General features: G+C 40.0%; 1 protein-coding gene across 2 annotated transcripts in view; it reads left to right on the forward strand.

Moving 5' to 3' along the window:
• KANK1 (KN motif and ankyrin repeat domains 1) overlaps positions 1-15,878 on the forward strand; it is a 124,012-nt gene that overhangs the window by 48,646 nt on the left and 59,488 nt on the right. The gene's annotated exons all lie outside the window — the stretch shown is intronic.

The raw sequence follows: 15,878 nt of genomic DNA on the forward strand, positions 1-15,878 counted from the left end.
TCACTGTGCAGTGTGGTCTGTGAAGCAGAGTGCCTTTAGGGATGCAGCAGTTCTTGGTGTCTCCATTGGTCACACAGATTCCTTTGTTGCAGTGGGGCATTGCCCCTGCTGTGCTCAACAGCTTCCTCTCCATACAATATTATCCTGGAGAGGTGTTCCACACATCCTTCTGTCACCCTCGGGTTTCCCACACCTCCTAGCTGTGTCTGTTTTCCCAGGGTGGAGTGCCCCTGGCCAACCTTCCAAAATGTGCTGAATGAGCCTTGGAAAGAAGTACATCTCCCAAGAAAAATACTATTAGATCAGTTCTGTTGCCCTGCATGACTACCTGAGTTTTGACCTGTATGGAAATAGGACTGTTTTTAATCTAGTCTGTATTGGATTGCAAGTATTGCATAGTGTTAATACTGTACAAATCATTCTGCTTTGGCTTCAATATCATATGCAATACAATTAGTCTAAGGATTTGGATGTGACTCATTAATCAGTCTCCTGCTAAGCTCCCTGTTATAATACCACAAGGGGCAAACTAGACAGAAAGATGAATGAGTGACTATAGCTGGGTTTCACAGGCTGTACAGTTCAGTACAATTTTTGTCCCTGGCATTTGTGACAAAGACACAACTGGTATCAGGGTGAGAATCCAGCACTGCTGTGCATCTAAGTCTGCTGTCAGCCCGGTGTCACCAAGGCTCGGGGGCAGTCTGCAGGGACAGCTGCTTTTGACAGTGCCTCCCCAAACCTGCAGGGTTTTGCTGTGGGGCCACAGGGGTCTCAGCAGACAGAAGGTGATGCAGTTTGGGATCCATGCTTTGCTCCTGGTAAGCCTGTATGAGAAGTCTGAAGAAATATGTTAAAGGCTTTGCTTGTTAAATGTTAGAATATTCGGGGCAGAAAACCACTCCAGAAGCTTGGCTTTCCCTGGCTGAAAATCTTGGTGCATGCCATAGGTAGCTCAGCAGGGAAGAAGGTGCTGCATGGAGTAATCATCAAGATACAAAACTTCAAGTGAGAAAGAAAAGCCAAGAATGAACAAAGCAGCCTTCAGAGGTTCCCAGGAGTCTCTGTAACACTCAGGATGAGAGTGAGCAGCCGCAGCAATTTGGCAGCAGGAGCCTCTGTTTTTCTCAAGAGCCAGACTGCTTTAGGACTAGAGCTATCAGGTAGTATCTGCGTAGATCTGCATGAGTATGCCCTGAAGGATGTTCTCTCTCTGTTCAACAGGATGGCCTCCTTTGCAAACACTGTTTTTCATAACAAGCTGTGTATATAAATAAATCATGCTAATTAGAAAGGTGAGCAGATTTTCCACTCCATCTGAGAAGAACAGATTTTCAGCACAACATGGTGTGGGTGTGAAAAGGACCTATTTTTCCTATTAAGTGATAATCCCTAGATTTGCCAGGCTTCTCTCAGGAAATGCGCAGCTTGTATTAGGCATTCCTTAGCAAAACGCCCTATTTGTAGATGAACAACATCCCCACAGACAAGTTCTGTCTGTGGGCACTCTTGCACAACCTGAGGGAGAGCTAGTCAAATATTTCTATGCCTTTGAAATCTAGTTAGCAATTCTGGATAAGTTTTGGCATATGTCTGTGGATAGAAAGCTTATACGTCCGTCAAAATGTTCCAAATCACTTGAAAATGCTGTTTATTTTAAAAAAAAACAAAACACTGAAATAAAACCAACCAAACAAAAACAACAAAACAAAACAAACACCCCCTTCCAAAAAAAAAAAAAAAAAAAAAAAAAAGGCCCAGAAAGTCACCTGTCTGGAAAGCTTTGAGAGAAGTGTAAAGTCACCAGATTTATCCTTACATCTGTTTTTGTAGAGTTGCAGAGTTTGCATTTGCCCATAAAAAGGTGAGGCTGAATGCTTACAAATAACACGGTCGTTTCAAACCACTTCTGTAAATGCTGAACTAGTGCAAGAAACGATCTGAAGTAGTGCTTTCTCCCTGTCACTTTATTCTGTCTTCCTTAGGCAGGTGTGGCTGTACCAGATCAGGGGAAGGTTGCCAGTGTTCAATCTGTTCTCTGGCGGTGACCAAAGAAAAGTGCCCAGGGAATATAACATAAGAACAGGGCAGGCATGTAATACATTCCCAGAATATACCACTAACCTCCAACAATTTGTGGTCCAGAGCTTTTTCAAACCACAGGTAGTTTGTTTCAATAGCCCTTGGTGTATGAACACATTGTGTTATTCTTCCACCAGTTTTTTCAACGTGTAAACTTATAGCACAGTCAATGTACCATGGCAAGAAGTTTCATCAGTTGTTTATATGCTGTGTGTGAATTCATCTCCCTTTGTCTTTTTATTTTCCTGACTTTTTATTTTCCTGTCTTTTTATTTTCCTAGATTTAAAAAAAAAAACCAAACACTTTGGGAAACATTTGTTTCCTGATCATAGTTTTCAAGCCTTATATCTAAAATGCCTTTTTTAACAATTAAAGTTTCAATTTTATCTCAGTAAAATACCCCCATAAGTTATTTAAAAACCTACTGGAATCTAAAGGAAAAAAAAATACTGAAAATGTCAGGTGTTTATTATACAGAATTTCTCCCTCCTGCCCAATCTTGTGTTCAGAGCTGAATACTGGGAAAAACACCTGGTTGTTCTAGTTGTTGCCAGAAACTTATTGTTAATCTGATAAAAATAAGATCATGGAACTTTAAAATCAGTTTCTTTTGTCTTCCATTTTGAAGTCTTTCGTGTACTTCAAGCCCTGAACAAAAATGAGGAGAGCAAGAATCAAGGAGATCCTGTTCTGGTTTTGCATACATTAGCAGAGATGAAGGGCTTTACATATTTACAAAGGCCTGGGTTTTTTGGGTTTGGTTTTGTTTTGTTTTGTTGGTTGTGGTTTTTTGTTTGGTTTGATTTTTTTGAGTTGAGTTTTTTTGTTGGGGTTTTGGTTTTTTGTTTTTTGGGGTTTTTTTTTTGTTGGTTGGGGTTTTGTTTTGGTTTGGGGTTTTTGGGTTTTTTTGGTAGCATTTTATAGTCACTGTTTTAGTGTGAGAGAGGAGGAAACTCTACTCTGCCAGTGAAATTCCTCCCCTTCCTTGCCACTCAGGTTCGGTCTCTTAATTGCTATGCTATCATCAGTGTCACTGCTCATCAGCTTTGCTCTCAGATGGTGAGATGTGAATTGCCAATGTGGTGAATTGACCAAAGAGAAGGCAAGTCCTTGAGTCTCCCAGATCAAAAGATTGCTTCCTTCCCCCTTGCCACTTTATGGCTGATGATCTTTCAGTAGGACTTCTTTGCATAGTAAAATGTCACTGATGAGTGTCCTTAGTACCAAGTGACCAAATACTGTCCCTCTGGGTTGTGACCACTGCAGCTAGCCTGGACCCAGTCATGGCAGAGTGGAGCTGCAGGTAGTTATTGCCTCCTAAATTCACAGTACCAGCTGACCATGTTGACTTTGAGAGAGGCGGAAGAGATGACCACCATGGCCCTGGAAGCTGGCACAGTGAGTGGTGACCTCTTTTGAGAGGCTAACGCTGTCATCTTCCTTACCATGGTGTCTTTCAGACAACTAGGGGAGTTGTCTCCTCCTAGCAGGAAAACTACTCTGGTTCCTCTCACAGAACTGCTGAGCAAGATATCTGTGTGAGCATACTGCTTGTGACCTGTGGGTGGGCAGGCTTAGTTAGACACTAGATCTTCTGGTACAGTTTTGATGACTAATCCAGAGCATAATAAACAATAAAAATTAAAATGACAGTAAGCAGGTTGCTGATTCAAATATTTTTTTTTTTTCCCACTGTTACAGGTGTCTTTTTCAGATGCCTTAATGCAGGAGGGCATTACATTTCATACGCAAACGTTTCATCAAGAAAAACTCTATAAACTGCTAAAAACTGGATGCTTTCAGGTGTCCTGCAGAGCCATTGCTATACCCCAATTGAAATGCAAGCCTTATGGGATATTAGTAATATCATGCAATTCAGGCAATTAATCAATGAGATGAGTTTCATCGCTTTCCCTTTATGATTTGTAGGGAGAAGCAGGCAGACTTCTGCAGTGGGTAAATTACAGCACTTGCTGGAAGTTTTGACTTCTGCTTTTCAGAGGAGCTACATCTTCCCCATTTCTGGTCAGAGACAGATGTCCACACTTCACTGTGTAAGTGGGGTGCTAAAGATTAGAGCCGTGAAAATCTCTTAGTTAAGTAACAGCTCATACTAAAAAGATGTGCTTTTTTATTTTTAACTAGGCAGATATGCTTGAAACAGGCAGGCCCCATACTTAATTGGCAGTATGATTTTCTCATTTGCCTCTGACCAAAAGAAGGATAAATAGCCCATGTAGACCCCCATCACTGCAGCCTGCAGCCTGCCTCTTCCTTGGCAAGTAGCCGGGGCAGAGGCTGGCCCCAGGGTCTGCTTATTGCCTTGGACCCTCATTCCTCTCCTTCTGCTCTTTCACAAACCATGGTAGAAAGCAGCTGTGGAACCTGTGTGGTTTAATTCTGACAGAAACCAGAGCGAGTGGTGCTTTGGTTTCAGAGGTAGTGTAATGATTAGTGTTAACACATAAATAATAATTTTGTCATAACATCTGCCACCCTCTTGGGGTGAGGCTGCATGTTTTCCACGTGGGCTGACACTTGCTGGGCACATTTCCTCAGGTTCCCAGACACACCTTAGTTTCTGTATAATTGGTGTGCTTGTTAAAAAGGCAGAAGAAAAAACTCCTCTGCTCCCAATACCTGATTTAATAATAAACTTGTCCCCAACCCTCATCTCCGATCTTTGGGTATTGTGGTCTGCAGTTACAACAGTAGAAGATATCTACGTTTGCCATTGAAAAGAAAGGAGGGGAGAGTTTTTCAAATCCTGTTTCCTTTTTCTGTGGTATATGCAAGAAACACACTGATAAATTTCTCAATTAAACTAGCAGTTTCTTTTTTTTCAAAAGAGAAAAAAAAGAGCTGATCTTTGCACTAGATGGCAGTGTAGATAGTTCTATGGCAAACTCATTTCCTTTGCCAAAAAGTGTAAGAATGATGGTAATAGTAAAGAGTATTCAGCGTAAAAAGCACCTTGCAGTGATGACAAAGGCACTTTTCACTGGTTGTCTGCCCCACATTTGTATTGAGAAGTAATGGGTGTTCCAGATCTGGAAAGCTTTCATAGAAGCTCATTCTCGGCGTTACAAATTACTGCATTTTTCTTCTTTTTATTTCCTTCTCTTATATCTCAGATAAGCTGAACTTCTGCAGGGCTGAGTGTTCCTTTACACTTGTAAAGATATGTTGCTGCTTTCCTTTGTATGTAATCCATGAGGATTCTGCTGACCAAAGAGAGACAATCGCTAAACATTGGCAAGTATGCTAAAATTATTGGCTATGATTACAGATTACTGGTCAAGGTTTTAGTGGTGAATAAATAGGTGTACCAATGACAGGTAAGTTAAAAGAACAATCAAAATTAAACCACAGTTAAGAGAAATTATGCTTTTACCTATATAAAAATATTAAGCACAATAGATATGTTAAGTTAAATAATAAGATGTGTGTCCTGTACTTGAGCATCAGCATGAGAATGAAATCCCAGTGAACACTGTGAATCTTTTATTGAAATTCAGTAGTGCTACTTTACATTGAGATAAACTGGTGGGCAGACCTGAATTGAGACATGGTATCTGAAGTTCCTGTCTGCAACTCAGGAAAAAGTAAAGGTCCATGTTCTGAGACAGTTATGCTGAAGTATATCCACCTGTGAAATGGTGGAGTTTGTTCTCCTACATTTTCTCCTTAGCAAGACCTGCCTTCCAGGAGAAAAAAGGGGCTCTCCTCGAAAGGCACCTAAGAAAACAAATTGCAAACACACATGAACTTTTATTCTGAGTTGGGGAACAAAAATTGATGTCAAGCATAAGAAACTGTTTCTAATTAGGTACAAGATGTAGCTTGAGTAGGAAAAGTACCATGCATACACCTTTGTGGAAAATTCACTTGTCTTAGATACTAAAAACTGGTTTTTGACCAGATACGTTGTGCTGTGTTCTTTAGCTCTCATACATAATACAAAGAGAAAAAAATTGTGATCTCAGACTGATTATCTGAAAGGTTTTAAGGTAGGAGAAAGAATTATTAATTATTAAGTTAGGAGAAAGAATTATGAAATTTTTAATTGCAAATAGTCAGGAAGTATGCAGATATTCTGATGCAGTGACAGAATCTTTCCATGACTTGTGCTAGCCACATAAGATAAAAGTGTAAGAAAGAGTTTTAATTAAAAAAAAAAATAAAAGCAGACAGTCAACAGAAGGAATAAACTTTGCCTCACAGACCATCAAACCTGGCATCTATTAAGCAGAAGGTAATTATATACATGTAATATTATGTGTGTCTATATAAAAACTTTCAAATAAAAGAGCATCTTGGTTTTGGTACAATACTAAGGAGACAGCACGGCAAGCTTGCAAAAAGTAAAATGGTTTAATTGAAGTTCTTGACCTGAGAAATGCATTAAATGAAAAAGTGTTTTATTCCTTAAGACCAGTTAAATAAAAGTGAAATTGTTGGAATGCTTAATTAAGCAAGCTTTATTTTCCTATATGCTGAGTCCATATTATTTTCTTGTCTTGTTCAGATACATGCTAATTGATCCAGTGGAGTATTCATTAGCTTGAATACAATTGAGTATTTATCCACCAATGTATGCTGCTGGAATGAGTAGTTGTTTCTCTTCTTCCCATTACTCTTTGCCTATTTTTATTACATTTCCTAATATTAAAATGAGCCTGAAATTACAGTGTGATATAGGCTAGATTATATACTCAAATGCAAATAAAAATTACATTTGTTCAAGTGAAGAGTGCAAATTAGCTGATACTTGCATTCTCTATGTGACTGAAATGGACATAATTGTTGTGAAATGTGATGGATTTCTGTGTCTTGAATGAAAACTTATGAAGTGCTCTGTCACAGCACTGTCTTTAGGCAGTGATTTAAGGTATAGCTGTGGAAAGACATGGCAGGCAAATTAAGAACACAGAAGTTACAAAGAAGTTTCTTATGCAATTACTCTGCTTTGACTGAGTAGCAAAGCTAGAGGATTGTGTAAAACAATTACCACTTAAACATGAAACTCTTATCTTGCTACTCCAGGAAACCCCTGTTGCTGGCAAAGGGCCCTCTTGTTGTAAGTAGGAGATAACTGAGATAACACAGAAGAAGATTAGTCTCTTGCTGGAGGACCATGTCACATGTGAATGCAGCCTGTGGTACATTTTCACCCTCAGCTTATGTCTCTGTAAATTTTGCAGGTTTGCTGGGCAGAGAGTTGGTACCAGTCTGTGGTACCAACTGGGTTTCAGCCAGGTTTCCCACCCAACTTCTTCAGCACCCCCCTTACATGTGTCTGTAGCATGACACACAGACATGCTGAGAGTTGCTGTCCTTCATGCTACTGGTAAAACTGGGCTTTCAGCCACTTAGAAAATTTCCTTCTTTGCTGAACTGTTAATTTAATTGGTTTAATTCTGCTGCCGTAATGAGAAGAGACTTTTATTTCTTTTAAATGGCTAGTATTTTGCTTAGTTAAATACAGAATAAAATACTGTCTAATCATACTATCTTGTTTTGAGATAGATAACAAGGTTTTAGGGAAAATATATTAGTGTAAATTTACGTAAGTTGTCCTGCTGTCCCTCTGAAGTGAATAAGTTTCATTTAAAAACTTAGAAAACGTATTCTGGGTAAAGAAAATGCAGGTGTGTTTTTCCATAAATGCACATGTCCAACAGAAGGAAACAAAATCAAATCAACAAACAAACCCAACAAAACTAAACAAAACAAAAAACCCAATAAAACCACAGCCTAGAAAGGATGCTTCAGTTTTCACCTCTTCTGTTTTTTTCTACCTTTCTTGTATTAGAAAAGGATTGGTTAAAAAGGTACTGTTTTACTTTTTCTCCTGTATTTTTTACTTCTTCTACCCTTTTTTCTCTGTTATTTTTTCTTCATCTACTCCATCAGTGCCTTGTATGCTATTTGCACTGTAACTTTATAGTGGAATATTTCTGGAAAACTGGTTCCCTAGGGTTGCTAATTAAGAATCATTGCTATTTGTTTCACACTGTGGTACTAAACAAACAAACAGAAACCTCAACCCGTCCTAATTTGGAGTGACCCAGGACATTAAGGAGAACAAGCAGTGCCAATGAAAAGGTTGTGGTCTACCAGTGATAAATGGAAATACATATGTGCTATAATATAAAAGTTACAGAAAATTGGGTAATAACTGGTTTACATTATGCCATAACCACTAGGCTGACTGTACTTGAAGTCAAGTTTATTTCTCTGAGTAAGAGAGGAGGAATTGTTTGACTGGAACAATTGTAAAACTCCAGTGCTCTGACCAGGCTCAAGAGGAAGCCTGACTTCTACAGCTGTGTCTTGCTGATAGGATGTCTCCTGTAGAAGCAAAGCCTCTGTAGAAAAGGTTGGATTATCTAAAGAAAACTTAGTACAGCTCTCTCAACACAGATTTTTAGGAAATTTTATTGATTGTATACTGATTGAGTTAGTTTGAACTGAAAGGACAGAAGAGTTTCCTGGAAGAGTAGCCACAATGATGGGACATGAGTTTTCTAGTCCTGTTACCTATCTGTTGATTATTCAGCATTTTGCAGTAAATAAGATTGATAATAGCCCCACTTTTTGTACACAATCTTAGCTAGTTTTGCCCTCAGTAACTGAAATTGTGCTGAAAAAGCCTCATTTTCCGGGCTGATCAGAGAATAGATATATGTGTATACATATCCCCTGTATTTCTAAGTTTTGAGACTTGGACTACGTAGTGGAAAATGGTCACATCTTGCAAAACATTAGCAATAGCAGCATCTGCAGCTGGATGCTGTGAATGCTTTGCCTGGAGAGCCTGACCAGGCTTAGACAGTGAGCTGCAAGTTGAGGTTTATAGCTTTTAACATCTTCTCTTTGCCAGCTGAGAGAAGTTTTGGCCTAACAGCAGAGTTCAGTAAGTCAGTGGGTCTTTGTGACTGTTAAAGCACTTTCAGAGTGGGTTAATCACCAAGAAACACGTCCATACAAGGTCAGCCACTGTTTACATGGGAGCTCTGATCCCAGTGAAGTTTGTGCACAGCAGCTTCTCTGAACCTGGGCTCGACTCTATTGTGAATTTCCTCAAACAGCTGCTTATCAGTTGGCATGGGTCTCTGCTTGCACATTCTCACTGCTAATGCCTGGGAAAGCTGGGTGTTTGTGCATCCTGTACTTACTTATTGTTGAAATTCCCCATGAGATTCTGTGAAATGAGTTGGGAATAATGCCTTAGTGCTTGATGTTAGCTTTCACTTTATCAGCTCCTGGTACCTGCTGGCTCCATCTACAAGAAATGTCTGAGATGAAGGGCAGGACAGGGCAGCCAGGGCTTCAGTTTGGGTGAGTGTGTTGGGCAAGCAGCACCATGCATGCTGCCTTCAGGGCCAGGCACAGCTCCCAGCACTACGGGCTGGTCAAGGAATTAAACTACTCGTGAAATAGGCAGTGTCTCCTTGAGGTTTTGGGGGTTTTTGGGTATGTTTGGTTGGTTGGTTGCTTCGTTGCTGTTTTCACTCTCTGAAGGAGGGTCTTCTGTGGGATCTGACAGGCTTGCAGGAGCAAAGACTAAGGGAGTACAGACTCTGGTGGTGGTGTAGACCACCAGCAAGCTGCATGGGAGTGTCCAGCTGGGGAGACTGGAAGTGGGTCTGGTCTTGGGGATGACTTGCAATGTCCTTGTAACACCTGTGAAACTGCCCTAGCTAAAGCCAGGGGAGACTTAAGGCTCCTGGAAGTATTTTTTGTGAAAAATCAGAGGCTTTTCGGGGTGTAAAAGTGTAACATGCACAGATAGCATGTTACTAGGCTCTTTTAAGATCACATTCTATATGGGATGAAATTTTTCTAGTGGATTCCTGCATTTTGAAAAATCAAACAGGGTTCTTGTAATTATATTAAAAACTGTCCTGCATTAGCAGAGGAGTGTCTTTGTTCATGTAGAAAATGTTCCTGGCAAAAATGGCATGCCTTTTGGCTTGAAGTACATCACTCTGTCCTGTTTTACTTTGAATTGTCTGTTGTCTGGGAGTATTAGGCAGTCCAAGTTCAGCACTGGTGGTGGAGGGGCAGGTACTACAGTCTCACCAGGAGCAGAGGTATTTGCCTTTTTACACACATAGAGACTCAGACATTTTCTGAAGAAAGTTGGCTAAAACTAGCATAGGTTTGCTGCAAGTTAATGTGATAGACCTTGATTTCATAATATGCATAACTAACCTTAATTTAATCAGAAAATCTGGTTAAGTCAAGAACAGGACTGATTAAAACATAAAGAATAAATCAATAAGATTAATAAATAATCTCCTCTAGGATTAGAGATTGGTGTGAGAGAGTTGGCAGGAAATAATTAAAACACATTCACTGGGAGATTTGATTATCTTTTATTCCTGTTATTTAGTCCTCCTACTTCTAACTAATGCAAATTTCCACCCATGCTGCAACTACAAGCTGATGCAAAACACAGCTGGCCCTGAGGGATATTGAGAAGTCTGATGTCTGTTCCCTCCCCACTCCCTTTAGTGGCTGCTCTGTAGAGGTGTGAGTTGCTATGGCCACTGATAGATTTTGGCAAATAAGGGAATAAACTATGTACATTCTACCTCATGGTGACCAGAAGCCACCTGCCTTGACACCAGAAGCTGAAAAATAATTTTAATTGCTACATAGTGTCCAACAAACTTGTTTTAAGTGTTGTGGCTTTAATGTTAAAATTTCATTTTATTGCCATTTATCAGTGTTTGGACACTGAAGAGGATGATAGTGTAAGATGTTTAATCAGGTTACTTTCTGGAATTTAAAGGTCTGTTGTTTTTTTTTCCTCTAAAAAAGCTAACTTCTATAGAAAATCTGGTCACCACTGGGTGCATGGGAATTCTGCTCTTGTGAAACAGTCTTGTTTTGTTCTGACACACTCTGGTATTATTCTGAAATCTTACTCTGAGGTACTATTTTGGTGGTCAGGTTTTTCAAAGTTTGACAAACCATACATTTACTCAGTAATATCATACAGAACTGTAAGGTCATTCCCAGTGCTGCAGAAGAAAGAGCTTAAGCATCAGTCATCCTCATAGTGGTGAGGACATGAAAGACCACAGTGGCTCATGAAACATGTTTTTCTACACTATTTCACCATTTGGGATAAATAGATGAAACTAATAACGTTCGTGAAAGTGTATCTCAGTGTCTTGCTGTTTGTTATGTCTGATTTTATATCATTCAGGAACACGCAAACTGATTAATTTATAATTTCTAATTAGCTACAAAACTCAGTCTGCAATGTTTACTTTTACTGTGACTAAAGCCCTGAGAGTTTTTTGTGGGGAGAAATTAATTTTATCTCTAAGGCAGTAGTTTTATCTTTCCATCATGACTCAACACTAACTTGCAGTATTTATCAACACTTTTTAATAAGATGAAATTAAATTTACAGATAATATTCATATATATGGAGTAGCTGTGATTCATAAGATGTTATGCACGTTACCTTCTTTGTTGCCTGTCAATGTTACTTTATTATTGCAGCAGCCTAAAGAGGTACTAATCTCACAGCTTCTGGGAAGGGCTGACGAGTGTCTTCATAGGTCTAGAGAATATAGGAAGTGATTTCTGCTGCTCTGCCCCACTTTGCATCAAGAGTGTGTCCGCTGCTGAGAACCAAATGTTCTCCCAGCAGTTGCATTCCTTCTGCCACTGTTCATTGCTGCAAGTCAACAAAAAAAAAAGTCAACAAAAAAGTAGATTCTCTTAAAGTTGCCTTTTTTGGGGTTTTGTATGCTTGCTTGCTTTTGGTTTTGGTTGATTTTTTTTTTTCTTTAATGATTTTTTGTTTCCCAGCAAAGGGCTGCTGCCACCAAATGTTATGCCTCTTCAGCTAATTGGCACTTTGGGGAAGGTTTGGTCTGTAGCTTTTTGGGGCATAGCAGCCTCATGTAAACTGCTTCAGGGAGGGAAATGATAGGGTGGTGTTCACATGTGCATCTCTTTTTATTTCAGTATGAGCTAAAATGAGCTATTTTGGAGCCCAGCTCCAAAATATCCTACTGTGAGCACCACCAGGTCACCATACATAAGGAGTCAGGGCCCATGCTGCCCTGAGGATGTGCCCATCCTGCAGTGAGGAGAGAGGTATCTCTGCCTTGAGCAGAGAGAGGTAAACACCATGGAGAGCCACGCACCCATGGGTGTCACTGAGCTCATGGGAAGATAATGGTGGGAGGCACCTTGAAAATACTGGTGCATCTTTATGGCTCTTCTTCAACAACCCGTCTCCTGCTTGAGACAAAAATCCCATTAGTTATGGAATGAGGAGTATTGCTGTTAACACACTATAATAAATATAAATAAATATAGTTGCTTCTTAAATCAGAGCTTTAAAATAATAATTCAGACACAGTGTCAAACATTCAATTCTTAAGATTTTTCTTCTGCGGACTTTGTCTTAGCATTGTTTGCCTGATCTTTCACCTTTCCTCTTTATATTTTTTTTGGTGAGGCAGATATCACTGTACTGTGTTGGAAAATTTGTTATCCTGTTTACAAACTAGTATTTCATACTGGTCATTCTGTACTCTTAGAGGTAAACTAGTGGGTTTTTCGCTCTGTACTTAGGTAGTCTTTGAAAATCAGATCATGTTTTTCTCTACAAGGTGATTCCTCAGCTTAAACAATTGCTTCCACATTAGTGGCAGCTTTCCTCTGTGAAAGTAAAACTGCTTTGTTGAGTAGGGAAATGTAGAATATTTTTAAATACTGTGCAATCTGATTTCTTAGACTTATTTACTGTATTGCTTAATGGCATAGCATGGGACAAGCCCCATGTGTAAGTACATATATATAAGATATGTAATGGCATCTACACAGGGAATAGAAAATAAAATGTTTACTTAAGGAAACTTTCCTTACGCATTTTGTGCTTTTGAAACTTCACTGCAGGCTAATATCAGCACACTTTCTACGTTCTTTTTCATTTCCTTGGTGATGTTTTGCTACATTGCAAGAAACAAAGGGCAAAACATAGATTAATGATTAGCAATAAATGTTTCAACAGAACCTCAGCTGCAACCTCTGTGCTTGCTTTTGGTCTTGTATTGTGAGGAGGAAAAAAAAAAATAAAACAACACAATAACATTCCAGTACAGCAGAGAGGAGTAAAGGGTAAAACTCAGTTTTTCCTCTACATGGTTTTAGAAAATTAAGAAATTAAAAGTAGTTTGAGGAAAAGTATTTGCAAAGGTCTTTAAACCTAACATGCCAAACTGCCTTTTAAGATTTCTGGCTCTCTATTCTCTTCCCTCTCAGTGAAAATGTATAGATGTGTAACAATTCCCATTACTTACTTTTTGGCACTGGACCTGTTACTCTGAAAAAGCAGATGAAAATTAGGGCTGGTTAGCCACCTGTGGTATGCATTCATCTTTGGTGACAGTAAGAGTGAAAATAAATAATTCCTCCTAATAAGTAAGGTGGGAGGGGAAGAACTTCACTGTATCTAAATAATAAGCCAGGCAGAGAACTTCTAACACCCTTCTAAACATTTCTCAAGATTTAAGAACAGTAAAACATAACCTCTGTAACTAAAAAAGGTTATTTTTAGGCCTTGTAGGGAAATTACAATGTCTGTCCAGTAAAATTCAGTATCTTCATCAATGACCTGCTGACAAAACTGGGAAGGGGATGCTGACAAACCAGAGGGCTGAGCTGCCATTCAGCATGACCTGGATAGACTGGAGAATTGGGAAGAGAGCAATCTAATAACCTTAAATGAGGGCAAATGTAAGGTACTGCACATTCCTAGGAAGTAATAACCCCAGGAACCAGCCACCAGGGGCTGACCTGCTAAAAAACAGCTCTGTAGAAAAAAACTGGGAGTCCTGGTAGGCAAGAGGATGACCATGGGCCAGTAATGTGCCCTTGTGGCCAAGAAGACCAATGGCATCCCAGGGTGCATCAAGAAAAGGGCAAGCAGGTGGAGGGAGGTTCTCCTGCCCCTCAACTCTGCCCTGGTGAGGCCCCATCTGGAATACTGCATCCAGTTCTGGACTCCATAGTTGATGAAGGACAAGAAACTGCTGGAGAGAGTTCAGCATAAAGCGACTGATGATTAGAGGACCAGAGCCAACAAGGAAAGGCTAAGGGAACTGGGTCTGTTCAGCCTGGAGAAGAAGAGACAGGGGGAATCTTATCAGCATCTAAGGGGTGGGTGTCAGGAGGATAGGACCAGACTCTTTTCAGTGGTGTCCAGTTACAGGATAAGGGGCAGTGGTCACAAACTGGAGCACAGGTTCAACCTAAATGTAAGGAAAAATTTCTATAATGTAAGGGTAACAGAGCACTGGAACGGGCTGCCCAGAGAGGTGGTTGGAGTCTCTGTGAGACACTGAAAACCAGCCTGGATGCCACCCTGTTCAACCTACTCACGGCGAACATGCTCTGGCAATGGCATTGGACTAGATGATCTCAAGAGGTGCCTTCCAGTCCCTAACATTCTGTGATTATGTGATTTTACAGCAGCCTATTTTTTGCTCTCCAGATGATGCAAGTGAATATGAAAGCCATTCTTTTGTTATTAAGAACATCTTGATTTAATTTTAGTTCTATAGATGCCACAGAGTTTCCTGCCTAGGGCTGGCCATGTGCAACAAAACACATGAATCATATTGAAGATGCTTTGTTTCACTGACAGTCTGGCTGTCTCCTGGTTTTCAGAAGATTAGATTCTTGTATTGCTTTTTTGTCAGAATTTGGTTAGTCATGAAAGATGCACAGCCATTGCTTTTTATATCTGCATGGTCTTATGGTGACTGATAAAAGAGATATCTCATTTTGCTATTTCTTTATGAATATGCTGCTATCCAATGAAGAATAAACCAAAGAGTTTTAAAAGGTAACATATTTACAGATCTCCATAGAAAGGTACAGTTTTTGCAGTTTGTGCTGGATTTAATCCACTGTCTCTATGTTGGTTATACGAAGGTGAGTTTCAGATCAATTTGTCATTTGGGGAATACAAATTACAAATTTATCTCTCAGCTTGACATGTGCTGAGAGATACAGATAGCTCCTTGTTTGCAGAGCATGTCTGCTCCTGTCAGTGCCAGGATTGTAGTCTTGGCTTATAGACAATTAGAATGAAAGCTGAGTTAATTGGGATGTGGCTGACTGGTGCAAAAATGAGTGTCCCAGCAGCTGGACACACCACAAGCTCATTTGCTTGTGAGCCCTTCTCCTTCCTGGCACCCTGTGGCAGTGGGTGCATGCCTTCTGCCAGCACCCAGATGCAGAGCTTTAGGTTAGAATTCATAGTGGGAGACATAACTCACTGAGTTTTAATGCAGGGCTTTAGGTTGGAATTCATAGTGGGAGACAGAACTCATGGGGTCTTAATGGAGGGCTCCCTTAGGTGAGAAGTTCTTATGCAATTAGCCTATCAGCACACCTTGGTGTGCACTGGCACTCTCAGAACTTGCCACTGCACAGCTGATTTAAAAAGAAGGGAAGCATGAGAAGATGATGTTTTGAATATTTAATAAAAGTGTTAGCTCATCCACTCTAAGAGAAGAAAATCAGGTTATGTGTACTCTATGCTGACTTAAATTAATAGGATTAGCTGGCAGAGAGGAACACCCCCTGTGAGGGACGAGTGCATTGTCTCAACTTGTGATCCTCTCCTTTGTGAGGGTAGGTTCTTTGCAGGTGGCCACATGCAGCAAGATGTTTTTGGACACATGCAAGGCAGAAGCAGTATGACACTTGCAGAAAGGTGACAGTTCTTCTGCCCTGAGATGCTGATCGA

The sequence above is a fragment of the Heliangelus exortis genome, chromosome Z (genome assembly GCF_036169615.1).
Source record: "Heliangelus exortis chromosome Z, bHelExo1.hap1, whole genome shotgun sequence".
In the NCBI taxonomy this organism is placed as follows: domain Eukaryota; kingdom Metazoa; phylum Chordata; class Aves; order Apodiformes; family Trochilidae; genus Heliangelus; species Heliangelus exortis.